This window comes from Grus americana, chromosome 21 (genome assembly GCF_028858705.1).
Source record: "Grus americana isolate bGruAme1 chromosome 21, bGruAme1.mat, whole genome shotgun sequence".
Classification (NCBI taxonomy): Eukaryota; Metazoa; Chordata; class Aves; order Gruiformes; family Gruidae; genus Grus; species Grus americana.
Window position 1 is genome coordinate 9402769 of NC_072872.1, and position 11815 is coordinate 9414583.

Here is an 11815-nt window from a genome sequence, read left to right on the forward strand (position 1 = left end):
AAATGTCTCGACATTGTTAGTATCTACTGGAAGAACTGCTTTAGCTGTATGCTCTGCCTCTAATTTGTTTAGGAAATCTTTCATATGTTTCTCTAGCTTTGAAATATGTTCAAGATATGCAAAAAGTTGTGATCTATGTAAGATCGGACATGTTTGTTCGTTAAAGCGGCACATCTAACTGGTATTGCCATGCAAATGTAAACCAAATGATGGAAAGATTCTTTGTCCTAGAATCTGGAATAATCACTTGGTTTGTAAATGGGCATGATTCAGAATATAGGAAAAGCTGTGCATTCCTGGGCTGTAGTACTGCTTTATAGCATTAGAAGGAAAATATTTCCATGCTTGTATTATATATATTTAGGCTTCCAGAAATCTTTTAATATAAGGCATTAACGAAGCCGCCAGACATTTGCTTATACATTTTTATTTTTATTCTAAGGCTGAGAGAGTTCACTTTACAGAATTGAGATTTTCAACGTGTACATTTGGGCTTTCCCACTCCTATGAAAGTAGCAATAGGAAAAGCACTCAGTAGAATGAGCTTAGCGCCTATTAATGTATCTGGTTAATTTGCAGATTCTTTCACTGCATTCAGCAGAAAGGACTTGGTTAATGAAATGCGGTAAAGCTGCTTGCATCACAGTTTCCTTCATAAAGCTGGCCCTGTGCTCAACCTTTTACATTGCAGATGTCCAGCAAACGTGAATTTACATGGGTTCTTCGAAGCATTGTTAAATCAGTCTTTAAGTTAGGGGAGGTGCATGAATTAGGCTAATCTTCCTCTTAGGGGGAGTGTTTAGAAGGAATTTGCCAATTCGGAAAAAAAAGAAAAAATTGCCTTCCAATTTGTGAAATGCTTTTTTCCTCTCTCCTTATCCATTTCATGCAGAGGTTTTTTAACTGTTACATATCTCTTTTCCTAAAATACCCTTTATCTGCTGCTGAAAGATGAGATGAGGTACTTTTCTGTTCAGTGTTTTGTGAACGCTAGAAACTTTGTGCCCTTTTATTTATTGGCAATTTTAGAGCCTATGTTAACTGGATATTTGCTGCCACAGAACATGGCTTAAAATGAAGAGAGTGCATCCATTCTTCTCTAGCTAGCATTTACCATTTTGTTCCCTGAGAGTTGGAGGATTTGGGGGATTCTTTGTTGGTTTTCCTGCTGAGAAGGTAGTCAGTTAGCATCTGCTGTATGCCTGGTATCTCAAGAATAATGTGGGGTTTTTTTTCCTCTCGATTCTGGTTGTTGTGTAGGCTCGAATGCATAATTGAGAGTGAGCTCTTTTATTGAATTGACAAGTATGATCCAACTTGGGAACAGAAATCTACACAAGATGGCACAGATGCTAGTGCCAGCAATGAATACTTGCAATGCTGAAAAATACTTTCCTTCAGAATGAAAGACCTTATAAATGAAGCAGCAGCTCTGAACCAGAAGAAAACCAAAAACATGTGGAGAGTGAGCAGTCTGGTTTTGATGCAGTTCTTTGGCAAGTTTCTTTCAAAAAAGGGAAAGCAAAGTACACAGTGCTGTACTGTAAGCAGGCACAAATCCTAACCCAGGAATATGTCCCTCCAAGCAACAGAGAAAGGATGCTTTTCTAGAGAGAGAAGGGCATTACTTTTAAAATAGGTGGAGACAAACACAACCATAACAGATGCAAAACAGCCTGCACACTAGTGCTTACAGCTGTAAAAGTACAAAAGGGAATGGGCTTCATTCAGTAATTAAAAGTCTTGGACAGCTTGCTAGCCATTTTGAATACACATACTATTTGGTATGACCTAACTACAAGGCATGAAACCCACAGTGACTGTCAGAGCAAAGAATGGTTACTGAATCAGATTCTTTCACATGGCAGGAAGTTAAAAGGTTTCTGGGAAGAACAGCAAAAAGGGACAGGCTGCCCCTGCTGGAACAATTTATCTGGCCTTCAGCCTCTTCCCTGCCATCTCTTGAGAAGCAGCCAAGGAAGGGAAGGAGGAACTTGCGTGAATCACTGTAGCAGGTGCCGCCTCTGACGCTGGCCCAGCTCCTTCAGTTAGCATGCGTTCAGTAGGGCAGGTGTCCCAAGGCAGACCTGACTCTTCCAGAACCAGCCCTGCTGTACATGAATCTCCTGTGTCCAGGAACATCCACCTTTCTGCACTCATGGATGCTCAGCAGAGCTCCGTGTGCAGAGCAGGCCCAGCCACGTGACCCAGAGGTGAGGGAACTGAATCCAGGTCTGCTGTATCCTGGGTACTCTAACCAGCAGATTACTAGTTAAGGGACTAGGCAGCATTATTGGTTTGCCTTTTTCTGGCCATGCTTTGGGAAACAGAGCTGACATACATGATAGGCTCCAGAAGCAGGTTCAGACTTGTAAAACCCAGTATCCTATTTTTTTTAGGTTACTTAATTCCTCTATATTGTCTAGTTGCATTGAGGACTCCACTGGGTGGCACAGCAGTTAGGGATTGCAGTGCTCTGTGTTGCGCTCCGTCTCTGCAGCAGCTCTAGAGCCTTTGCGCTTTCTACAAAACTGTTCCGTGTGCTAGAAGGCGTCACTGACTGAGAGGCAAGCTTTTATACTCAGGCTGCTTGTTCGTTTGCCTAACTTCATTCAACAGTTTCTAATTATACTCTTTGTGCAACCTTAAATAATTCCTCCCTACGTAGGGTTTACGGCCCTTCGAGTCTTGGAGATACTTATGTACCTTTAACAATTTAATTCAAGGCCATTCCACTAATGGTGGTGGTGGGGGAGATGTAAAGTTGTCCGAGAATTTCACGCAAGCACTCATATTCTAAAGAGCAGACTTACGGTATAACTATTTTTACAGTTTACACTGGCAACAACTCCGAGCAACAGCCAGAACCTGCCTGCAGTTCAGGTGCGTACTCAGTTCAGTAACAGCTCTAAAGGCTGCAACCATCCTCTCTTAATTGATGGTTATGGTAAAATTTCCTTTGGGATTCTCGGTGTTCCTTGCAATCTTGTAGAGCTGCTGTTCTGAATCAAAGGAATCCCCTGAGTGTGAAAGGGAGTATTTCTGCAGGTGCTTCTCCAAGGAAAATTTCGTCTGCTGTGTGTTGAACAGGGCATTTCCTCCACTATTAACTGTGTACTTTGATTCACACTATAGCCCCAGATATTTGAAGATCTTTATTTTTCAGCAGTGTAAATTTAAAGTGTGATTTTGTGACTTAAGCCTTCCAATCTAGTAGCAAATTGAGTTTTCCTTAAGCCTGCATTTTTATTTGCTGTTCAAGACTTAGTGGAGAGAGAAGTAATTTCTTTCTAAGGCATCAGTGAAGTTCCCCAAATCGATCTGTCTCCCGTGTGCTGACCAGGAATGCCCAGAGTAAATTTTCAGGTTTTTGGTAAGAGGTTTTGAAGTCATGTGCATTACAACACCACATGCGTGAGACAGACTGCTCTCTACTTCAGGATACCCAAAGTATTGGCCTAAATTGCTGCCAGTTCCTAAAAATGAAAATTTTCTTGAGTGGTGACCATCACTCCTTCAAACAGCTTGGAAACAGTTTTTTCCAGGGTTGAGCAGCAGCTGTGGGCACTGGGAGCCCATCATGGCCCTGACCAGCCTCACCTGAGCCCTCTCAGCACCCTCCGCCCATGGCCCAGGAGCTCCATATAAGCTGTGGCTTGGGCTCAGCTCTGGTTTTTCATGAGCCTGATTTACTGAGGGGGCTTCCTGGTTTGACTTTGGACCTGCCTCTTTGCCTCGGAGCTGCTGGTTGATTGATCACTGGACTGCTGGCTGAATCCACTGCTTCTGTGGGATCTGTTTGGCTCTCCTTGCTCAGGTACTGTGGGGCTATGCCTGTTGTGGGTGTAGGGGCTGCCATGGCTGGTGTTGCTGTTGCTTTTGGCTCCGCTTGTCTGCGGTTGTGGAGAAGCTCCTGCTGTTGCTCCCTGCCAGTTGGTACCACTGTGGTTGCTCTTTGAGAATGCAGGATTTGGTGCTGGGCAATACAACCTCATTTGCTGGCTCTAAACTTGGTAACAAGGATACTTTTGCTCTGTAGTTTAGTTGGAAGCACTTTAGTTCTCAAAGACTGTTCATGGATTTTGCTTCTAGAATTTAGGAATTTCTGAATTGCTCTACTCTTAGGAGGTATATTTTTATGGAGGTGCTTGCAGTTACAGCTCCTCTTTAAACCCAGTGTTTGGGTTTTCTGTGCTGTTATGTTTCAAGGAGTTATTTTGGGAGACTAGTCTCTGCAGTTTCAAAACCACTTTTTAAATTGCATGCATTGCACTGTAAGTATTGTCAACTCTGGGAGCTGCCTACTTTTGTACATTGAAACATTTCCAAGTTATAATTAGCTCTCCAAGAAAGCATTGCTTACTTCCACATATATGTAGCTCTAGTCTCAGACTTCCACTTTCTCCTGTATTATTTGGTATATGAATTGGAAAAAGCCCTCTCACAGTGGAGTCACCAGCTAGGCAAGATAGTGACTGGCAGATAGGAGGCAGATGAAGCCGACTACTGATGGGCATAGCACTGTCGTTCGCTTTTTAACAGGAAATCTGCTGTTGGGTGGGCAATTGCTGTCTCTAAGAGAACTGGCAACAGAAGGTGCATTTATCTGTGCTAGTATCTCTCATCGCCACATCTGATGTGTTGATTGGTTGCTCTGCTGCTGTGTTTTGCAAAGGACTACTTTCCCTTCCTTTTGGTTGTGCAGAAGGGAAACAAATGCTTGTACTAGGAAACTCTAGGAAAAATGCAGCTCTAGGATCCGTACTGGCTTACGAAGGCATAGGCTTTGCCATCAGCTTTCAAATAAATCCTCTGGAGCAAAAATAAGAGTGTGGGGTGGTATTTTTGGTGTGGGTTTTGGGTTGGCTTTTTTTTTTTGGTTTGGTGTGGGTGGGTTTTTTTTCCCTCCTCGGAGTACTACAGAGCATTAACACCCTTAACATCATTTACAAGAAAGGAAAAAGAGAGAAGCGTTACTGCCAAGCCCCGAGGGTGACCCGGTAACGGTGCGGTTCCCATTGCCTCTCGCGGGGCGAAACGCTCTGGCGCGGAGCGGGCGGGCAGCGCCAGCGCGCCCCCGTGCGGGGCCTGCGCGCCCCCGCGGTGTGCCGCTCCCCACCCCCCCCCCCCCCAAAAAAAAAAAAAAAAAAAAAAGTCGGCGGGCTTTGGCCTCTCTAGGTCTGGGCGGAAGGGCTTGGCCGCTTGTGTGTTACTTTTTAGAGAGCCCCTTTGGGGGAAATATCCTGCAGCGCTGTGGCTAGCGAGACTGTCTGCATCCGGTCGTATTGCTCGAGAAAGTCAGGGTTCAGTATTTGTGTTACATTGGTCGCTCCCTTGTGTGTGACTGTACGTCCCAGTGTGAAGCTTGGGTCTTAAATTGTAAACTGGACTGCTTGTAAAATAGCTGCCTTACTTGTGCTGCTTCAAGGCATGCAATAGCATCCTGTCTTATCGTGGAGATGGCTTTTAATCAAGTTGGTCTGATTAAGCTTAGATGACAGGAGAAGTGTGGTCTGGGAGAGGCAATATGTTCAGAGCACCCTGCAGTGGCCTGCTTAGTTATTAGCGGCCCAGGAGGCTGAGCAGTCTTGAGCTAACTCCTGTGTGTAGTGGTATGTTACCTAAAGCTAGGCTTGAACTGCTCCCTGTGCATGCTGGCTCTGTCTCAGTGGAGCGGTAGTCTGCTCCTCTAGTGGAAAGGTTGCTTGGGGAGTGATGGGGTCCTTGCCTTGTCCCCCGGAACAATACTAGTGTGTATTGCATCCAGCACAGGGCATCATATGACTGATAAAACCTATGGAAGAAAATGGCCTACCGTGGTCTCCTCACTCCTAAAAGCATGTATGTTTAGACTGTTGGTCTTCAACAAAATGCTAGCATTAAACCATTTAACTTAAAGCTAGGAGCTTAATAGTTCTTCCTTCAGGCTAGCCCTTCATCTTCGGACCCACATGCCAGTTCTCCATCAGCTTCTGCGTAAGGCAGGAGCTCACTGGCACTTGCCTCGCTGCCATCCGTTTTTGAAAGAGTGCATCTCGGATGGGGCTGTCTGCCCCTGTGGCTTTTAGTGAAGCGACCACTTCAGCTCATCAGGTTTTTGCAGCATGAGAAGATAATCTGTGAAAAGACAGCCCTCCCTCCCGCTAGCAAAAGCAGTTCAGGCTATTTTAATCCCATGAGCAACATAATCTGTCAGGGTGTGTGCCATAGTCTCATCTCCGCCCTGAATTGTTAGAGGCCTCTGCCTTGCCACGTGCCTATCTATCGCTGTGCTGGAGTGATGTAGATTCTGCATCATAAAAGCGCAATCCCAGTTCCAATTGCTTAAGCTCTAAGTGCGGGGGTGTGCAACCAGGATGCAGGAAAACTTTTCTTGACTAACTTGTCAACGTGATAGATGACAAATGAAGTCACCAAGTGCAACCTAATATGGTTGGAGCCTCGGGTTGCCTCTGGACATTGCTTAACAGCCAGTAAATGACATCACAGGGATTGCAAGGCAATCAGTAACCTTGCAAAGGTCCCCTTGCTGTTCGCTTGCATCTCCCTTGCACCTTGCCATGCAGCGGTTGGACTCTGTGGCATGAGCTGATGTGATCCTTAGTGTGAACTACACTGAAGCTGGTCTGATAGCTTTACACCTAAAGACTGCTAAGTGTATAGGGCTGGTTGTATGTTCCCGTTGCCTTCCAGAAGGGCACTCTGTAGTGCTGACCCTGCCCTTGAAGTTGTTGTGAGCGCAATAAACATGTTAACAAAGGTGTAAACTATTTTAGGTAACATGCGCCTCTGTCACCTGGGTAGGTGGTGGGCAGGAAATCATTCTTCTGGGTCAGGCCTGATGATCCTATGCTCAATCCAGAGACTTGGTGCATGAAGGGCATCTTAGTATTTTATCACAATGGCTCAATGTGTGAGGTTAGCATCCTCAAGCAGATTCAGGGTGGTGATGGGGGAGTAATCTGGCATGTTTTTTCCTCTAGTGTTTCATGGCAGTATATTTGGACTCTGCTTCCTTTGTGGCTTTCACATGCTAACAATTTGGAGGCAACAGTTTTAATCTTCAGGAAAAAGCTGCAGGTTTTAAACATAGAAGCATGTCTTCCTCTGAATCACTTTGTAAGGAAATGAATAGCAGTAATGGTTCCCATGTTTCAGTGGCATGCCACTTAAAGTTTGGAATACCTAACACCTTTTCCAAAATTAACTGCAACTGGGATCAAGGTGCACACAAATATATAAATAATATAGCAACCGTCTATGAGCAATCACGGGTGTGGTTTCCATATGATTCAGAAAAAATAATGAGCTGTGTGGATGAAAATAGGCATTTGGGCGGGGATTATGCAAGGCCTGAATTACAATACAGGATGGGTGGGGGCAACACCTCTTTCAGCTTACAAATGCTAATCACAAGCTTAGCAGCCAGAAATCTCTACAGTGCTATTTAACAAATATTAGTAAGTATAATTAAACTTTGTGTGCTAGATTTTCAGTGCCAAGGAGCTATGAGAAACAGAAATTTTGCTGTATGTTTTTAGTTTTAAATGAATATAACCTGCTTTGGAAAGCAAGCTGTCAAGAAAAGAGAATATCAGGCTACTTTAAAAAAAATAAAGTTTATCCCACGAACACTCAACACAGACACATACACAAAAAATCAATAGGTTACCTAACTGCAGAGACCCTACAAGCAGATGATAAAATGGTGCATCTTGTTACCTCCATCTCAAATTTCCTTCTTGACAGTAATCTAGAGAGTAGATATTTAATGTACAGCTTGTAATACTATTAAAAGTGTTTATAAGGGCCACAGTCTGTAATCATGAGTTTGAAGGGTGGGAATTCCACTGTGACTGATCTGGTCGTCATCTCAACCCTGAATTCCTGACAAGACGCAGTTTGAACACCATCAGCAGCTACTCCCTACTATAATAACTGCACTTGCAAAATTGGTCTCTTTCTCCTGGACTAGATGGATGCTTTTCTTTATCATGTCAAACCTACCACTTCACTCAGTCTATTTGAAAACAAAACCAAGGCTGCAGCAGGAGGAAAGGCAATCTTAGTGAGAGCTCTTCTGCAGTTTCAGTACAGTTGCAGTTGTGTGCCTATTACAGTCTGGGAGCGAATGGAAAACTAATAGTGACAGCAACAACAGCGATCAGTAATTTTAAATGACTGCAGAATTTAATGATGTTGTCAATCAGCATGCTTCCAAATCAGGTTTATTTTCTGTTTTGATTTATCTCTTATGATGCAAGAGAAAATGACAATGGAGAGGTTTTTAAATGACCTCCCACTACAGCTGTGTGTTATTTCATGACATTATCATCTGTTTAAGAGCAAGTTAACATGGTAGAGAAGTTAAGCTAATGGGTTTTTCAAGTCACCAGGTACTAATGCAGCCTCTTCCTTTCAGGAATAGGTATATCGAGGGAAACATCCTATCCTTTAGTTACCAGCTAGACTCAGCTCTGCTGGGGTGATTTGCTAGTCTGAAACACACCAAGTGTGGGATGTTTTGCCAACATCAGAGCAGCCAAGCAGTGCTAGGCAATGCTGACCCTTACACAGGGTAGATATGACAGATGCTTCTTGCTGCCACTAGTTACTTAGGATGTGCTTTTCCTTGTGGTATCAACAGTTTTGAGCCTGGGGGAGAGGTCACTGCCCCACATGCACACAACACCCCTTCTCACCAACTTTGCTGCCAGCCACATCTCATTGAGGTCTGCTCGATGATCGTGGGTTCACCCTGGGGCTGCTCTGGATCCAGCCCTCCGTAGTTTGTTGCGGTACAACTCCTTTTGCCCCGGCACAGCTGCCTCCTGGGACCCATGAGTGCTCACTAACATTGGTGGGTGGTCACAACAGCGCTGCTGAGGCAAGACAGAGACTGCTGGGTTGGGATAAGCAGTATGCGTAGTCCACTTCTTGAATCAGGAGGCTGTGGGAAGCGTTGCCTTTCCTCAGATGCACATCTCTCTTCCCTGCTTTAACACAAATACCTTGACTCTTCAGACTTCAGCGTATCACAAGTCGTAACTGCTCAGAAGTGTGATTATTCCAGTCAAATCTATCTGGCAAGGGGCTTCCTCCTCTGAGGCAAGCTGTCAGGCCTTGCCCAGATGAGCCCAAGCTTTAAATATTCAAACATATGATGGGGCTATTGCAAAAGCATGTTGTGTCCTGACAAGTCTTATCATGTGGCAGGGGATGAGCAGAGAAATGTCTTCTGGCCAGAACTTGCAAAGCTTCCCTCACAACTCTACAGCCTTAATTACTCACTTGGAAAACGGAATACAATTTTTGGATCATGTAAACTTTGTTCCCCAAAGCACAGAAATTTGGTCTCAAAGAATATACAAGCGAGGCTTCCACCTGCCTGTGTCAGTGACCCCCTCACTGTCACCTGGAGAGAACCCCTGAACTGTGGACCAAGTCCTCAATTAAACCTTATTACTTTGGATTTTTAAAGGGAAAATGGCCAAGATACTTAAATACTGTAAGACTTGCCTGTAAATGACTTGCTTCATACTGAAGAGGCATGTGAGCTCTGTAACCTGTTTGAATGTCTCGCTTGTAGCCAAGCAGTTCCAGTCACTCTTTTCAATTCAGGTTCAGTCTGGTTTACTTCAGTTATAGTTGCACTAAACTTAAGTTCATAATTTAATTTGTGGAATGAGACTTAATGCTGTGCTGTTATTCAGCTGACACGCAGTAGGAAAGATAGCATCCCTACACAGTAATTTTTATTTTTTTAATACTCAGGACTGAGTAGACAATACCAATACTTTCAGGAAAGGAGTAGGCAATTCTCACTTTTCTAGGAGAAAAACTGTAATGGTGGTTAGGTTAAAAGTCTTAACTTTTTTGGAATTTCAGAAAAGGTGATGTAAGACTCTTCAAAAGCACGAGATTTAGAAGGTTTTTAAGCTTTTCAGCACTATAAATATGAAAAGAGTTTGTACTCAGAAGTAGATCTTATTCTGAGGAAGTAAAAAATGTCTTGCTGCTACATTAGCAGAAAAGGTTTTAGCCCAATGACGAGGGAACTTCCACTGCTAACAGAAGTGAAATTAAGTGCTGGGCTGGGGAAACTGTAACAAATACCCCATTTTATACCAAAGATGTGTTCAGATGTTAGTCACTTTTGAAGTGTCTTTGGCTTGCCTTGTACACGTGTCGAGCAATAGCATCAGACCGGTGTGAAAGGCAATGAGTTAGGACAGACAGCTTATCTGATCACTGTATTCACAAAGAGAACAGTGAATAAGACTGGCAGCAAGTGTGATGGCTCAGACTCAAGTTTTACTTCATCCAAAGGCAATGCCTTATACATCCAGTAATACGGAATGCCGGGTCTGGCCTCCCTGCCAAGGGGGGTTCATTTCTCAGTGTGCACACTAGCCATGTGGCTTTTCCTCAAATGCTTTAAGCCAAAACAAACCCCACAGCAAGCATCTTCCCTGCTTTCAGTGGGCATCTGGATGGGGAAGCTTTCTTCTTTTTCCCATCCAAGAGCAGCTTTACTACTCGTTTGAGAGTAAATGCTATTAAGGGCAGAACGGAGTTTTGAGGCCTTTGGGATTTCAAGTGCTCCCAGGCAAAGGGAGAAGAGCAGTCTGCTCAAGCATGGGAACCTAGGCTAAAAGGGGGTTCCAAGTATCAGGAGTGGAGTGGGACCCAGAGGCAAAAGCTGGAAGAGATTTGCAGGGCAGTTGCTTTGTTTTAGACTGAATTCTACTCAAATGACAACTACTGAGTCTGTGCTAAGTCTCACAATGGACAAGGAATGAGCTGCAGCTTAGCAGTGTTGATATGTTTGCTGCAGCAGTGATCGTGTAACTGAGAAGGCATGTTATATTGGGGTCCTACGGTTAAAGCTGCTTAGATTTAAGGGGAAGGTTGCAAGTACCAATTTGACTTTTTCCACCTGAGAAAAATCTAGGGGGTGGAGGGGAAGCAGAGCTTTTGGTAGGATGAATATTACAGTCAACAGACTTGCACAGGATTAGCTAACTTGTTTATGTTTTGGAGGCCAATCTGCGTGGGTTCTTAGCAGTCTTATGGCATAGCAGTAGGTTTTTAAGTACTCTACATAAATGAAGCTTAGCAATCTCCCCAGCTACAAAAGCTGAGTAATTAGGCATGACTGAAAAGCTACATCTGACATTTTTTTTCATTGAGTATAATTCCAAGGATGGTAAACTGCTTTAATCTGAAATAACCTCATTCACAAGAAAACTTGAAGACTTCAGACTGCCAGATCAAGGCAAGTATTTACCTGCGTGCACAGCTAAAAGATCAAAGCTGTGCGATGCTTCGTATCTTCAGTAACCTTATCCATGGTTTACATACTACAGTTAAATATACTTGCGTTGTGATGAGTATTCGTGATTTCCTCTTCCTCTCAAGAAGAAAAAAAAAATACAAAAAAATTACTGTGCTATGCTCAAGCTTTTTTCATCCTCAGAATATGAGTGGCTCCTCTTCAGTCACCCTTAATGTACAAGTTAGTTCTTTTTTTAATAAGTGAGAAATTGAAGGCAGGAACGCTACTGCCCTCTCTTTTCTGTACAATGGTGCCCAACATGCTTTGGGTGACACTAGAAATAACAAACGTTATTAATAAATGTAGGCCAAATATCTTACAGGATGTTTTATTTATTATAGACACCACACTACCAGGTAGTAAGGAGGAATTAAAAATTAATGCTGTGCAATGTGAGTTATTGAACACTTCTGCAGAACTCTTAATTAAATGCGAGCCAAATTCAACATTTGTTGCACATTTAACATTCTTCACTTT